Raw genomic sequence first — 14,987 nt, 5'->3', positions numbered from 1 at the left:
ATTCATCATTGATCGAAAAAATTAGATGATTAATATTATACTATTTTGAAAATTAAATCAGCTTATCTTAAACCTTCATTAATGTAAGGGTCAAATCCTTTTAATATGATAGAAATTCAATATTGATGGTGATCCCTGGATATTGCTGATCGCATTATTAATTCTCGAGATGGAATCGTAACAAAGTTACATACGAAATAAAGGCACACAGGAGTCAGAAATAGGGATCAAGAGAGTAAGAAATAGGGTTCAGATATGCCTACACCACGTTAGAATACAAAAAAGAGGTATTAACCACTTGTTCCACGTTCGATGCGTTAAACAGGAATTCGATAGCTCTAATTCTGAGTAAAAAATCATTGACAATTGAAGAAATACACCGCAATCGATTTATTAAAAAAAAGTCACGCGGAAAATGCGGACTTAACGTAATCATTGAAGTCATGCGTCATATGTGAGATATATTTTGACAGAGCATGTACATCTTATTCGTGTGTATATTCATTTCTGTGTCGACGCAACACATTGATAGATGCTCACCTCTCGTCACAACTCAGAATCATAACAACATTGTTGTTTAAAATCGGCTGATATCCGCGGGCCACTGGGCCCAGTCTAACTCGGAGTAACAACGGCTCGGTGGCAGCACTTGACCGACCAACTCGCCGTTACTGACCCACCACACACAACTACGCATATTCACACCTCTTGCTCACATCGCCGATAATCGCCCGCTCATTAAAGCAAAATTATAGTTTGCCTCAATTTTTATCTATCAGTGCACACCTCAGTTGTTAATTGCATGTTTTTGTGAATCATTGACTCTTGTGACAATTAATTATAGTGACAATATACTGTGATTTTTGTGGAAATAACGCGCGTGCAGTATTTCATTGGACTCGCTCACCTACTCCCGAAATATCACTCACATTTTAGGCATCCCTCAAATATCCAATTAATTTCGAACATCTTATCAAACAATTTGGTTCTTCGAGCCGGATTGGTGGGATATTTTTCGGTTCATTAGAGTTTTTTTACGCTTTGCGGGAGTGGAACCGAAGCGTCGCATTCTGTAGTGCTCAATCGGCGCCTCCACTCAACGCTCGACTCCAGACTTATCCGACGCAACTGTGCTCAACCTGCGAATCCAGACCAACTCTACCACGGGCTTAATTGAATTGGAGTTAGTATCTGGCATTCACGAATTTCTCCATCACTGCAATCTGTGTCCTGCATTCTCAACTGGTCCAGCTCAACTTAGTGCCATTAGCTAAGTAGAATAATCTCTTCAGTTTATATTTTCTCTCACGGTTTTTTTTTCATTTCTTGCTGAGCCACTCTCTTGTTACCTTCTCTCTTTTCTGCTCCTACCATGGCGTTGTTCGAGATCACGGTTAGTCTAAATATATCTAGAACCGCGTTTGTAGAGCATGTTCACAAGGAGCTGGTCACCGAAGAGGCCGCTCAATTCTCAATTTCGAATCTCGAATCCAGGCGGGAGATTCTCGAGAGCTATTGTGAGGACTTCGAGCTCACTCATCAGAAGCTGGTCGCAGGTAGCGGCAAAATTGAAGATGTCCTTGAAATCCCGTACTCCAAGGACAAATATTTTGATATCACCATCGGTCATTATCACGCGGCCCGTAGTATACTAAATCAGCTGATCAACAAACGGGGGATTTCGTCCACCTCTCGTCATTCAGTGAGACCTGGCTCTGCTCAATCCATGTACTCAAAGCGATACCTATCTGAGATATCACTACTGAAGTTCTCAGGGAAGTACGCTGACTGGCGCTCGTTCCGGGATCTCCTTCCATCTTTGGTCGGCTCAAACCCGAATCTCTCTAACGTCGAGAAGATGCACTACCTTCGCACTAGCCTCTCCAACAAACCAGCTCAGATCATCTCGAACCTGACCATGTCAGGTGGTCCTTTTTCAACCGCTTGGGAACTCCTCTTGACTCGCTACGAGAACAAGCGACTACTCATCTCAGCGCATTTAAAGCAGCTCCTGAATCCCCCTTCGATCATCCACACTATAGCGCAACAGTTTAGTTCGAAGCTTCCTGTAGCTTGGGAGGTTAAGGTTGGGTCGTTCAACGATTATCCCAACTACACGGACTTCAAGGAATTCCTCACTGGAAGAGCACGCGCAATGGAGACCATCAAAATCAACTCTCTCGCACGTGCGCCTGCCGTGAAGGCTCAGTCTAGCTCTAGTAAGAGCTTCCAGATTCATGTAAAGTCAACAGGTACCGCTCGCGTCAATACCGTCACCACTCAATCCAGTCGACAAGCTCGTCCAGCTCCCGCCAAGTCCACTACTGGCAACCTACTGGCTACCTATCGGTGCTCAGCGTGCGAAGGTGATGATTATCTATCGTATTGTGTACTATTCAAGGCATTGACGTTACCAGGTCGTCGTGAGGTAGTCGAGCGCCACTACCTGTGCTTCAATTGCCTGGGGCGTCATGAGGTGAAGGATTGTCGCTCAAGGCGCAACTGCCAGATTTGTGGTGGGCATCATCATTCACTGCTCCACCCAATATCATCGAGTCAGCCACAGCGTACCACACCAGCTAATCAGCAGACCCAGACCTTTGCGCTCAGCTCACCCTCAAGGAAAAACGTGCCGGCGATCATGTACACTTACTCAGATGACTCTGCTCAGACCGTGTCAGTGACACCAACGACATCAGACAGAAGCTCAGCCGCTCAGAATGCCGTCTTATGTGCAGTTCATCAAACTGACCTAGAAGCACCTCAGGATTTCCGCCCTGGAGTTCTCCTGGCTACCAGCATCGCCCTCTTGGTGTGTCCAGAACAACCAGCTCACCAGGTTTATTTACTCATCGACTCAGGGTCGGAAGTCTTCATCATCTCAGACCAGATCGTCTGTCAACTTGGGGCGATATGTGGATGATATCTGCGGAGGTGCTGATTTAATGTGGATGATGAACTTAATCAGGTGACTCAACATTGTTTGTTAGGCGGCTTTCTATTAGCCGAATGACATTCAAATAGATCAGCTCTACTCAACTCTCTCAGTCCTGACAATACCTCTCAAGAACAACGATCCATGGAGGACAAGGAATCACTCACCAAGATCTTGGGGATTTTATGGCATGCAGGCACGGACGATGCCATGCCCAGTGTCACTCAGGTCATGGAAGGGGCGGTGTCATAAATCGTACAAGGGCTGGCTGGCAATCTTCGTCTGCATGGCCCCCTGAGCAGTTCATCTCGAGGTTATGTCAGACTACTCAGCGGAAGGATTCATCGCAGCGTATCGTCGGTTCACGAGTCGTCGTGGAATATGCAAATACTTGTTCAGCGATTGTGGGACCAACTTTCTCGGTGCGGACAAGGAACTCAAACGACTTTTCTCGTTGGGATCATCAGGATCAAGCCAGCTTACCCACCTACTCCTCAACGATGGAACTCAGTGGTTTTTCAACCCTCCCGGAGCATTTCATTTCGGGGGAAAATGGGAAGCGGCAGTAAAGTCGATGAAATATCATCTCACGCGGACACTCAGGGGGGAGCTGCTCATATTTGAGTAACTTACAACTTTACTGGCCCAAATCTAGGCTGTTCTCAATTCTCGACCGCTGGAACCGCCCACTGATGATCCGGAAGACTGTGCCGCCTTGACACCAGGAGATTTTTTATCGGTCAGGCTCACGATTCTTCCAGAACCCTCACTCTCCAGGTGGCAGCTCATTCAACAACGACTTGAAAGATTCTGGAAGAGGTGGTCCACTGGATATCTACAACGACTCCAATCAATATCCAAATGGCACCAAATCGCACTCACTGGTCCTACTCACTGACGAGAGACATCTGCCAACCAAATGGCCTCTCGCCCGAGTGACTGCTCTTCATCCAGGGAACGACAGATCCACCGGAGTAGTCACCGTCAAGACAGCTCAGACCACGATAACGATACCAATCGCCAAGCTTGCGCTCTTGCCCATCTCACCATCCGAAATGTAGAATCGGGTCAACTCACCGACGAAGGCTTAAGGCCCTTCACCTCTGGACCTCAACAACCGTGATAGATTTACGCCCCGGAACAACCGATGAAATTCAGAGCGAAGATGAGCGAGATCCGAATCCGGACAGGATTTACGACCTTTATGGACCTGAAGATTCTCATGCTTGGCCAGAAACTGATCACCGGACCGCTCAATGGGTAAACAAAGAAAATCTTTACTACGAATCCTTGATCTTTTTTTATGTTACAGCTCACCCTCATAGGTCATCTCATCAACCAACCACAATTGCTAATCGTGGGCGAGCATGGTTGCAATCGGTCGATATCCGCGGGCCACTAGGCCTAGTCTAATTCGGGGTAACAACAGCTCGGTGGCCGCACTTGACGGAGACTGGCCGTTACCGACCCACCACACACAACTACGCATATTCACACCTCATGCTCACTTACGCTCCGGATGTGACCAACTCTACGTCGCGTGTAATCGTCCGCTCAGTATTTTTTGTTAATCTGTCCGCTCATTAAAGCAAAATTATAGTTTGAGTCAATATTAATTATCAGTGCACAGCTCAATTGTTAATTTCATTTTTTTGTGAATCTTTGACTCTTGTGATAATTGATTATAGCGACAATATACTGTGATTTTTCTGGAACCCACATTCGTGCAGTATCTCATCAGACTCGCTCAACCACTTCCGAACTATCCACCCACATCTCAGGCATCCCTCAAATATCCAATCAATTTCAAACATCTCATCAAACAATTGTATATCATCAATCATTAAAAAAATTCAATTTTCCATTTTCGTAGATGAACTTAAATGGTACGTCTACGTCTAATTACAAATAGTTAAAACATTATGATGATTAAGTGATGACAAAGATAATTGTTATGAAATTATACTATCAGTTGTTCTCAAATTTTTGAAGCAACATACGTAGCGTAACGAAGAAGGAGTATTGTTATGCCCCAGAATGATGTTATAATCTTAAGTAATAATGTATTTAATAAAAGTGAAGAAGTTGAATACAACTTGCTTCACTCATTATTTTACTGAATCAGCATGTCATGCGTAACACTGCTGACCAGTGTCATAACATGACATGCTTAATTGTTATATAAGGTGAACTCACCGATATTCGGGAGTTCAGTCGTCATCGTGAGTTAAACTCAATACTAAACTTGTAATTCAACTGTAAAATCCTCATATTTATTCCATCTGGATAATTATGAGGCCTAATTGAATAAACCTCTTTCTCTATTAATTACTCCGCCGGATTCTATTACCGTCCCACTGTAGGGAGATTTATCTCCATACAAAACAGAACCCAGGGAGATATCTCTAACATATTTGATGGCAGCGGTGTCTTCGAAGGCAGGGCCTGATCAACTCTTGCCGACGACTACAGGAGGGTACGAGAATAATTCGGGGGAAATTGGAGAATTAGAGGTACATCATCATCCTTCGAGAAATCATTTTTTTTTCGAGGGAGCGAGAGACTATCCTAGGAGAGACTAGCAGACGAGGATCTTCAACATACGGAGAGACGTTTTGGATTCAGGAAGCTCAATTCCCATGTTAGACTGGCAGAAGGGGATTCCAATCGTACGGAGGGACGTTTTGGATCCAGAAACCTATTCAACTGAATAGTACAAGGTCTGACTTTGTCCTCAGCTTTAAAAAGTCAGACTTGGTTCTCTTCAAAAGGGGGAGGAGAATCTGAAGCAGCTGAGGTCTTCAATAAATTCACTGATTATTCAGCTGCATTGTGGATTATTTCTGTGACTTGCTACGGAAATAATGATGGCTTTGCGAATTCAAGGAGAATTTATCGCTGCCAGGAATTTTTGTCGTCAGAGTGGGAATAAATCCGGAAGATTTCCACTGTATTCTACGGTCTCTCAGGTCTTGTGAAGTACTGTGGACATAGTACGACTAGGTGAGACTCTGGAGGGTATGTCTATTGCCAAAGGAGTTCACAGTGTATCTCGTCGAGAGATAAAATTTGTTGATATGGGCCCAAGGACACTAGCAAGTGTATCAATTATTGAGGAAGCCCTGGCCGGCGTGCCAGGCGTAACGCAACAACTGGTCGAGGCACCCGCACTGGTAGACGTACCAGGTTCGTTGTCAGCGGGCGGAACATCGAATGTGGCCATGGAGGCTGCGACAGTTGTCATCCGTGCAGTTGACTGCGGAAAAGAGGATTTTGCCGACGCTAGAGAAGGTACAGCCCCTTTGGTACCAAGCAACGGAAAAGATACAACTATGACGGGGTTTGAGTACGGGAGTACAAAAGTGACAGATGTCAGAGCAGAAATCTTGGAGAAGTTAAATCTGGAATTTTGTAGCCTACGGCAGGGCTCGGGTGAAGATGTCAGCGCATTCGCAGATCGTGTCGAGGGGTTAGCAATGAAAATAGCCAAAATTCGTTTTGAGTTGGGGTTACAACGACCAATTCAACGCCTGATGGAAATGGTGAACATTGAATTAGAGTTTCACAAGTGTTGCACGCTAGCAGCAGAACTCGAGGTGGAAATGCTGCTTAGCTCAGCGGAAATTTCGAAGTGGGACACGGGGCAATACGTGTCGTCGAATGTAGGAATTCCAGAAAACGAAGGCCCGATGAGGCAGGCGGGAATTGAGGACAACGCCTGGGCGGCGGCCGATCTTCCAGATCTTCCAAGGGACAGGGAAAGCCCCAAAGATAGGGCGATAGTAACGCAAACGTACCGGCAACAGGATAAAACAAAATTGAATATTTGTTTCAATTGTGCAGAGGAGGGACACACAGCTGCAGAGTGCGGGCTCTCATTGGAAATTACGAACGGCAATGTAATTCGTTCGAATTCTCCACATTTCATCAAGAGTCAAAATCAGGAAAAGTGCAAATATTGCAGACGTGTGGGTCACAATGCATATGGTTGCCGTCAACTGAAGAGACGACTCGGAATTTCTGATTCAGCAGAAATTGCGGCCACTCCGAATGGGAACAAGGCTAAAATGAAGAAAATACGTTATTCCAAACAGAAGGAGGAGAATAAAAATGGAAAACTTAGGAAGGTGAATTCACGTTGCAGAAATGTCAATAGGGTTATGACGTACCAGATTGAAAGTGATTCAAGCAGCATCCTGAGACATTCGGATTGTACGCAGAGGGCGAAACGAGTAATAAGACCAGCCAGGCCGGAGAATCATAGAAATCACATTGCACGGCTTTCTTGATGGACTCGGGTGCGGCTGTTTCTTTAATTAAAAAGGGGAAATTACGTAAAAAATTTCCGCTGATTGAAGATGTCAATCTGCTGCGAGGAATTGCTGACCAAGAGATTCCGACACTTGGGAAAGTAATCATATATTTCCGCTTTGGGCATGAGGAATTGGGATACATTTTCCACGTAGTTCCCGATAACTTTCTGTGCTCAGGAGGTATTTTGGGTCAAGATTTCCTGGACCAAAGGACCTGAATGTGAGAATCATTCCAGGGAGGGCTATTTCAATAAATGGCTCCATACTGAGGTTTTTTGGATTGAAGGCCATTAACAATAAGCGGAATTGGTCTGAACCAAGGGTCAGCAATGCAGTGATTCAGATTAGTCAATTAGCACACTATCCAGAAGCGGAGGGGGAAAACTTAAGACAAGCAAATGCTTCCGATACTGAGACCATTACAATTTGCAATCACCCTGGTTACGTGGGGGAAAAAATTGCACATTTCCATGAAGAGTCATCTGTTGAGGTGGATGAGGAGGCAGACGATCTTCGAATGAGTCAACGCGGTTCCACCTTCCGAGAAGTCCCATCAGAAAAACGGATTTTTCTTCCTCGGAGGAGAGGAGAGATGCTGAAAAGGGAATGGTCGAGGGTGGAGAAAAACCGTATTTCCAATGGATTATCAGGCTTAGGACAGCATTGTCAGATGCTGACGAGAGACATGAGTTTTCTCGGCAAAAATAGCGGTCATTCTGATAACGCAGGGATAGTGGCGTCTGAGCATCTGGTGCATTTACCGTTCAGTAAGAAATTGGAGAAATTGGCTAAACGTTCGGGGATAGTCTTGTTGTTTGTTGTCAGGAGAGACCCAAGAAGAGTGGAGTTACGGAAGCTGAAGAGGAATGAGGGGATCATCGGAGGCTCATTCTCATTACCAAATCCTTCCGGATCACTCGATTCGAGAGGAAGCGAGATCACTCAAGGGAAAAACCTGATTCATGGATTTTCCGGAACTCATCGAAAGAAGAGGCTGAGTATGAATTTACTTTCACGCTGGATAAAATCTTTGGGACTCTTCAACAAACGAAATTCTATTATTCTTTCGGGAATTCCCCGGGGTTGTGGAAATTTCAGAGGAACGTAAAAATGCGTATCATCATCTGGGCCACTTGGGCAATAGATAAGAATACCCCTGAACGATTGGAGGAATATTTGTCCCAAACAGACCAACAAAGTGCAGGTCCTGGGAGTCTTCGTTTGAACGAGAAAGATTCTCAGGCAGGTATAAGAGGTATGGATTCTGAGAATCTTCGTTTGAATGAGAAATATTCTCAGAGGGATGGAAAACATTGCCTCTCCAATGTCTGTAGTATGGGCACATTATTCAAGATTGAGTTCAAGGAGCCAACACGAAACTGTCCAGTCAATAATGTTTCGATTGTGACTGTAATTTCTCACAAGAGGAAACTCTTTACTCTTCATCTTCGAACGAAGCTGTCCAACAAATTCCGGAAGACTTCCCTTAAGCCTAAATGGTTCACGGGGAAAATTCAAAGGAATTATGACGTCAACAAGATGCCGATCGAGGCGACCCTTCGACTGAGGAAATTAAGGGAACGTCATCGCACGATGAGTGGCTACATAATGATCTCTCCTGAATCTTTGAAAGGGACACAAGGGCCTAAAATCAAAAGGGCAAGTGCAATAAAGAATCTGAGAGTATCGGGGCAGCATGAGGACGAATTGGTTTCCACGAGGAATATCACAGGTGTAATAAGTTTGCAAACAAAAAGTCGCAACGAAATCAGACTGCAGATTCAGCACAATGTGGAAATCGTCGCAGGTGTACGTTTGAAGACCGAGACTCGAGCAGAGGTCATTCCACTGACTGACGTCATCTTCTTGACCATGGTCAACATATCGGTTCCCAGTACAAATCTCGAGTCATCCTCATCACAGCGCAGAGACTTTTTGAAGACGTTGGGAATTGTAATTTCCTGACGAACAATTCATGCGCATTACTCCGAGTTGATACTGAAAATCTTTCATCCAAAATTATGGATATTCGGAGGTCATCAGTGATGTGGGAAAGTCTTCTCAAGGGAAATTATGCTGCGCATTCCAGACGCAAATAGAAGGCTCGTATGAGCAACAAGTTGTTATCGGATTTCCGGGATGAAATTCTCGAAACTTGGGGAAATTACCTAAACGATAGTCAGTCGTCTGCAGATCAACCAGCCACAACCGATTACCGGAAGAAGATGGGAAATTATTCAGCTCCAAGGGTAATGGAGAATTCAATGTCAGTGATCTTCACAAAAGCAGTCATGAGATTTTTAGGGTTGAAGACCCCCAAACTCCTGTCAATTTACACCAAAAACGAAGGAATATTATCGTTTGGTATCGGAAGACAATGAAACCTAAAGAAGTAATTTGTGGCACTGATACTGTGGTGGAAATAATTGGAATAAAATCTCAAGTGAAGAAATGGTTTGATGCGACCATCGAATTACACCATCAGCGAGCAAACTTCGGGCGACGCACTGCGCCAAGGACGCTGACGCATGTATTCCTCGACGCTCGAGTTGACGGAGAGCGTCGAAAAGAGAGTGCAATGGGGAAATCGACGAGTAAAATATTCAACTATGACAACTCGTTCGAATCAAAGTTGCTGACGATTAAATTCTTCGGTGACGATGGACGGAGAAGCCGGAAGAAGATAATCAACGAAATAAACGTAAATGAAGATCTGAGTAAACCCAATGTACCAATTCCGAAATCCTTCAAGAGAATAGAACTTTGGTCTATAAATCATCATTTGATTACATCGCAGAATTATCATGGGGTCAATCGGAGGACACGAACTCTGATCCGAGAAGATTCAAGACGACAATTCGCGGCTCTATCTACGGAAAAAGGGAGTCGTGGAGTTGATCTTCTCATCTTCTCTGTTCGAACAGGGACCATTGGAATTCGATTCGACCTGACCCAAAGGATACTTCAGAGGGAATATATCTAATAGGAATTCCCGTATGGTAGGGGAGACATACTATATCACCTGAAGGTCACGGGTTGAGGACGCTAGTGTGGCGATATGGAACTCTATTGGACATGAATAGATTGGTTTCGGTGCCACATAAGAATCAATCGAGTAAACAAATGGTCATGGAGGCCGTTGTGGTAACCCAGAGTACAATAATCAGCAATTGGCAGCTGGGAAAGAGCAAGGGATCCAGGCGGAGCAAGGGGACGCTGGAACGGCAGGGCGAACCTGATGGAGCTGCCGACACGGATCATCTGATAGATAGTCGTATTGCAGCAATGCATTGCCAATAAAAATCAGTGGGTTGAACAAGAAAGTGCTAAGTATCACTACGGAAACTGTGATGTTAATTGTGAGGTCAACAAACCCTCAAAAACCCTCACAATTCAACGGAGAACGGGGTAAAATCGTCGACTGGTATCAGGTGACAATAAGGATCAAGGAGGTAGCTGGTAGCACCTCAACAATTGAAATATTTTTTCAAATCATAAGTCGAAGAGACAGACTATACGAGACAGGCATCAGATTACACTTACAGTCGAGTGCCAAACTGCAAGCCGATGCCGGACGTTGTGCCAAATCAAGGACGCTGACGCGTGCATTCTTCGCCGTTCACGTTGACGGATCCTATGCTGGAGACGAATGGGGCGAGGAAGAATCAACGATTAAAATAATACGAATTAAAAAATCGGAATTTCGAGACGACCAACTACAAAGTTATGGACTCCTGTTCCAAGAAGCACACTCACGAACCCTGAAATACCCTTATTCTAAGGACAAGGGGATGGTCAGAGTAACAGAACTTCATCTATCAAGAGGGAGACTCTATTTATTTTCAGTTATGAAAATACATATAGAAGTTAACACTGATCAAGGTAATTTACTAGTAATTATCAACGATAAAATAACCGGGAGCGTCCCAAACGAGCCGTTTGCAAAGGAAACATCTCTGGTCCAAAGGCTCCAGCGGCACGTGACAAGGTCTACGGGAGGGGCTCATCAAAAGCAACTGCAGAAGCTCCATCTACATGGGGAAAATGTGTTCCGGGATCTCGTTCCCATACTCCCAGTGATTGTAGGTCTAGGAGAAACAATCAAACAGGATGAATGGACATCGCCAGAAGCAAGAACTGAATTGAAAAATCCTACGGAAAGGGAACTTACTGAAAACACCGAGCTGCAGTTCATGGAGAGGCAATCATCTCTGAAGCAGCGTGGAAAACAATGTATGACCACCATAGGAGATAGAGATCCAGAAAACCTAGACGAAGATCTCGATCCTGACGGTAACACACGGACTAGTTGTCGTCCATGGAGAACTTCGGATGTTGAGGAGATTAAGGAAGATGCTTTCGACCGTCGCAATCGTCAGCGCAGACACTTTTTCGGTGCAGACTCGTACGACTTGAGAAGTTTTAACCGCCTACGAGTACACCGAGAGAGATCTCCACAAAGAGAACACTCTCATTACACTGGGCATCGTCACTGAAATTATTTTTCCCGAAACCACCGTTTCCGGCGAAGTCAAAATTTCGAATGACGAAAAGCAGTGGCGAAGAAAACTGTCGGATATCATAGAGCTTCATCAGCAGTATCAAAGTACGAGTGAACATAATCCACAGAAATATTCAATAAAACTGCATAAAAATCAACGCATGAAAAACGGAGAAAATCCAGAAATATTCTTTCGAAGTATTATGATTTTTCTTCAAAAAGGGAGGAAAGGCGTGACATCTCGAGAGAGTCAGAAGAAAAATGAATCAAGTCGAAGAAATGCTCCAGCAGTCGCACCGGATCATGAAAATATTGCAGATAGCAACGGAGAACTGCTACCGAAGATCTACGAACAATTGGCAGCTAAAAATTCAGCAAATCCGGAGGAATTATCAGGAGATCTTTACACTGTGTGTCGACATTGCAACCTAGGTCGTTAAAAAAATCTTTCAGTCGGTCCAGACAACCTTCCAGATGTTATAGCCTCGAGTCCCGAAAACTCCAGGACCCCTCCTTCACCCTCAAAACTCTGGTCTTAAGATTAATACTTAAGATGGTGTATGTACAGAAATTCATGGAATTCTGTAAGGAAGCAGTGAACGAATATTCAGTCATTCATTCGGCTGAGCAAACGTTCAACCAGCAGTATCAAGTGCGGCGAAGGAATCGTGCGTGCGTTCCAGCCATCTTCAGGTATATGAAGCACAATAATATTCATCAAACACAATTGGAAGTAGATTTTGTTAGAAAGATGCAACTATACATCGGGGAATATAATTTTTGTAGTAATATCGAGCTTTTCAGGATGATAAAATCGGAAATTTTAATCGTAAATCAATTCATTTCCGAGTTCAAGAATTTTCCTTTCGATTTTTCTAGAGAATTGAGCCCTCGAAGGATCAAAAGTATATTTCAGGAATCTCACACAATTCAATTGAATAAAAGAATTTCAATTTATAGAAGAGGTCAAGAAACTAAAATTTGTACACTAAAATACGTACGGAATGTGTTAAGTTCATATGATGAAAACAAAATGTTGCATTTAATTAGCATGTTTGTCTTTCGACAGAGAATTATTTCGTGGGAAATATTGTATTTAATTGTAATATCTCAACAAAATGTGAAATTGTTGTTCAAAGGGAAAATTTCTAATGATAAGAATTTTCCATTTAATGGTAATTTACTTATAATATCTCAACAGAATGTAAAGTGGTTGTTGAGGGAGAAAATTTCTAAGGATAAGAATTTTCTAATTTAATTGTAATGTCTGAACAAAATGTAAAATTGTTGTTCGAGGAGAAAATTCCTCATGATAAGCATTTGCTAATTTAATTGTAATGTCTAAACAAAATGGAAGATTGTTGTTGGAGGAGAAAATTCCTAAGGATAAGAATTTTCTTCCTTAGGGGGGAGGAATGTTATGCCCCAGAATGATGTTGTAATCTTAAGTAATAATGTATTTAATAAAAGTGAAGAAGTTGAATACAACTTGCTTCACTTATTATTTTACTGAATCAGCATGTCATGCGTAACACTGCTGACCAGTGTCATAACATGACATGCTTAATTGTTATATAAGGTGAACCCAGCGATATTCGGGAGTTCAGTCGTCATCGTGAGTTAAACTCAATACTAAACTTGTAATTCAACTGTAAAATCCTCATATTTATTCCATCTGGATAATTCTGAGTTAGCCTAATAGAATAAACCTCTTTCTCTATTAATTACTCCGCCGGATTCTATTACCGTCCCACTGTAGGGAGAGTTATCTCCATACAAAACAGAACCCAGGGAGATATCCCTAACAGCATATTACTGATATGTACTGAAACAGAAAAAAAACACTCACCCAATCGCATATTTTCACATATTGTTTCCATTCAAATCATTAAGTTTTCTCCACCTTCGCATAATACTCCATGGTTAAATTCCACATCAACCCACGATAGCTATTTTTGGCGGACTTTGACATCTTGGCATGATAAAAATTGCGTCCTTGGTAAATGTCTTTGAATTTCGAAGCGACGAAGAGTTATACAACGCCCAAGCAACTCTCTCGTTCTTGTTAATCATGAAAAAGATCAATGTCAAAGTTGAATATGTCAATCTTTTATGCCTGAATGATACTTACTGCTGCTATCAAATTCTCTGCTGCCCATGCAATACACAGGAGTATCCAGGCGTACACAATATTGATTTAGGCAATTTGAACCTTTCTAACGACTGGATCATTCTGCAAGACAGAGAAACTTCAAGTCTGGTGGTGATCACCGATATTATATCCTTATCCCGAATAAATGAATTCCTCCACATGCAATGGATATCGTGTTTATTGCGATTATCGATGCTACCGCGGGCCGCACGATCTTTATGGTTTCTTCAATGTACCTTGGTTCAGGAACGGCATGAGAATACACGTTAAATTTCAGATTGAACGATAGAAAATAATCACTGCCATCAAGTTTTTTTAAAATCAAAATATCTGGAAATTTAAAATAGAAAATTTCGAAACCCTACCGAAGAATTGAATCCCAATTCTCCCACTATCATGCCAAGTGCTCTTTTTATCCGAACTATCGGAATCAACGAAAATTCTCCGCTCTCAAATTGGATTTGGACCGTGTAAATATCAGCTATTCAGAAAATGAGCCGGCTCATCGATTTCCTTTGAAAATATGAGAATCAAGAAATGAAGTAATTACCATAGTATATGTTGATATGTGGTGATATACCCTGCGAATTCTTGGAAACAGGTGACATGTTTTTCAACGAGAAATTCTTGCTGAATTGTTCCATACCAAAGGAGTAGACACAATTGCCCAATAAAACCGCTGTAACGAAGCATTGGACACCCCCCACTGCTTCCCATATGAAAATCGTATCATAAACAGGATATTCATGAACATGAAAGGTATATTCAGCCGTATTAGGCAATGGCTGATCCATTATAAAAGGACAAAATACATAAGCTATTGTTGCCCCGACACCAAACATATTGTATCGGAAGTAAAAAGAAGCGAACCGCTTCACGTATCTCATTAGTGTTTGTCGTTAGCGGGAATTGACATTTTCAACAAACATCTCCATCTCTTCAATCAAATACTGTCGAATAAATAGTCTACATAATCAAAATCATTGGTTGACCAAGAAATTCACTTTTTCACTGGGGTACATTTTTAATGATGACACCAATGTTCACCTGAGGTCAACCATAGGGAATTCGACAGCTTTAATCCTG

At 42.9% G+C, this 14,987-nt stretch overlaps 1 pseudogene; it reads right to left on the bottom strand.

Annotated features, from left to right (window-relative positions):
- Window positions 1-13,637: 13,637 nt before the first annotated feature.
- Window positions 13,638-14,800, bottom strand: LOC114841731 (annotated as a pseudogene).
- Window positions 14,801-14,987: the final 187 nt, after the last annotated feature.

The sequence above is a fragment of the Diachasma alloeum genome, unplaced genomic scaffold, assembly GCF_001412515.2.
Source record: "Diachasma alloeum isolate Michigan unplaced genomic scaffold, Dall2.0 Dall_scaffold_00196, whole genome shotgun sequence".
NCBI lineage: Eukaryota > Metazoa > Arthropoda > Insecta > Hymenoptera > Braconidae > Diachasma > Diachasma alloeum.
The sequence above is the reverse complement of the archived record's forward strand: the minus strand, read 5'-3'. Positions and strand labels throughout refer to the sequence as shown.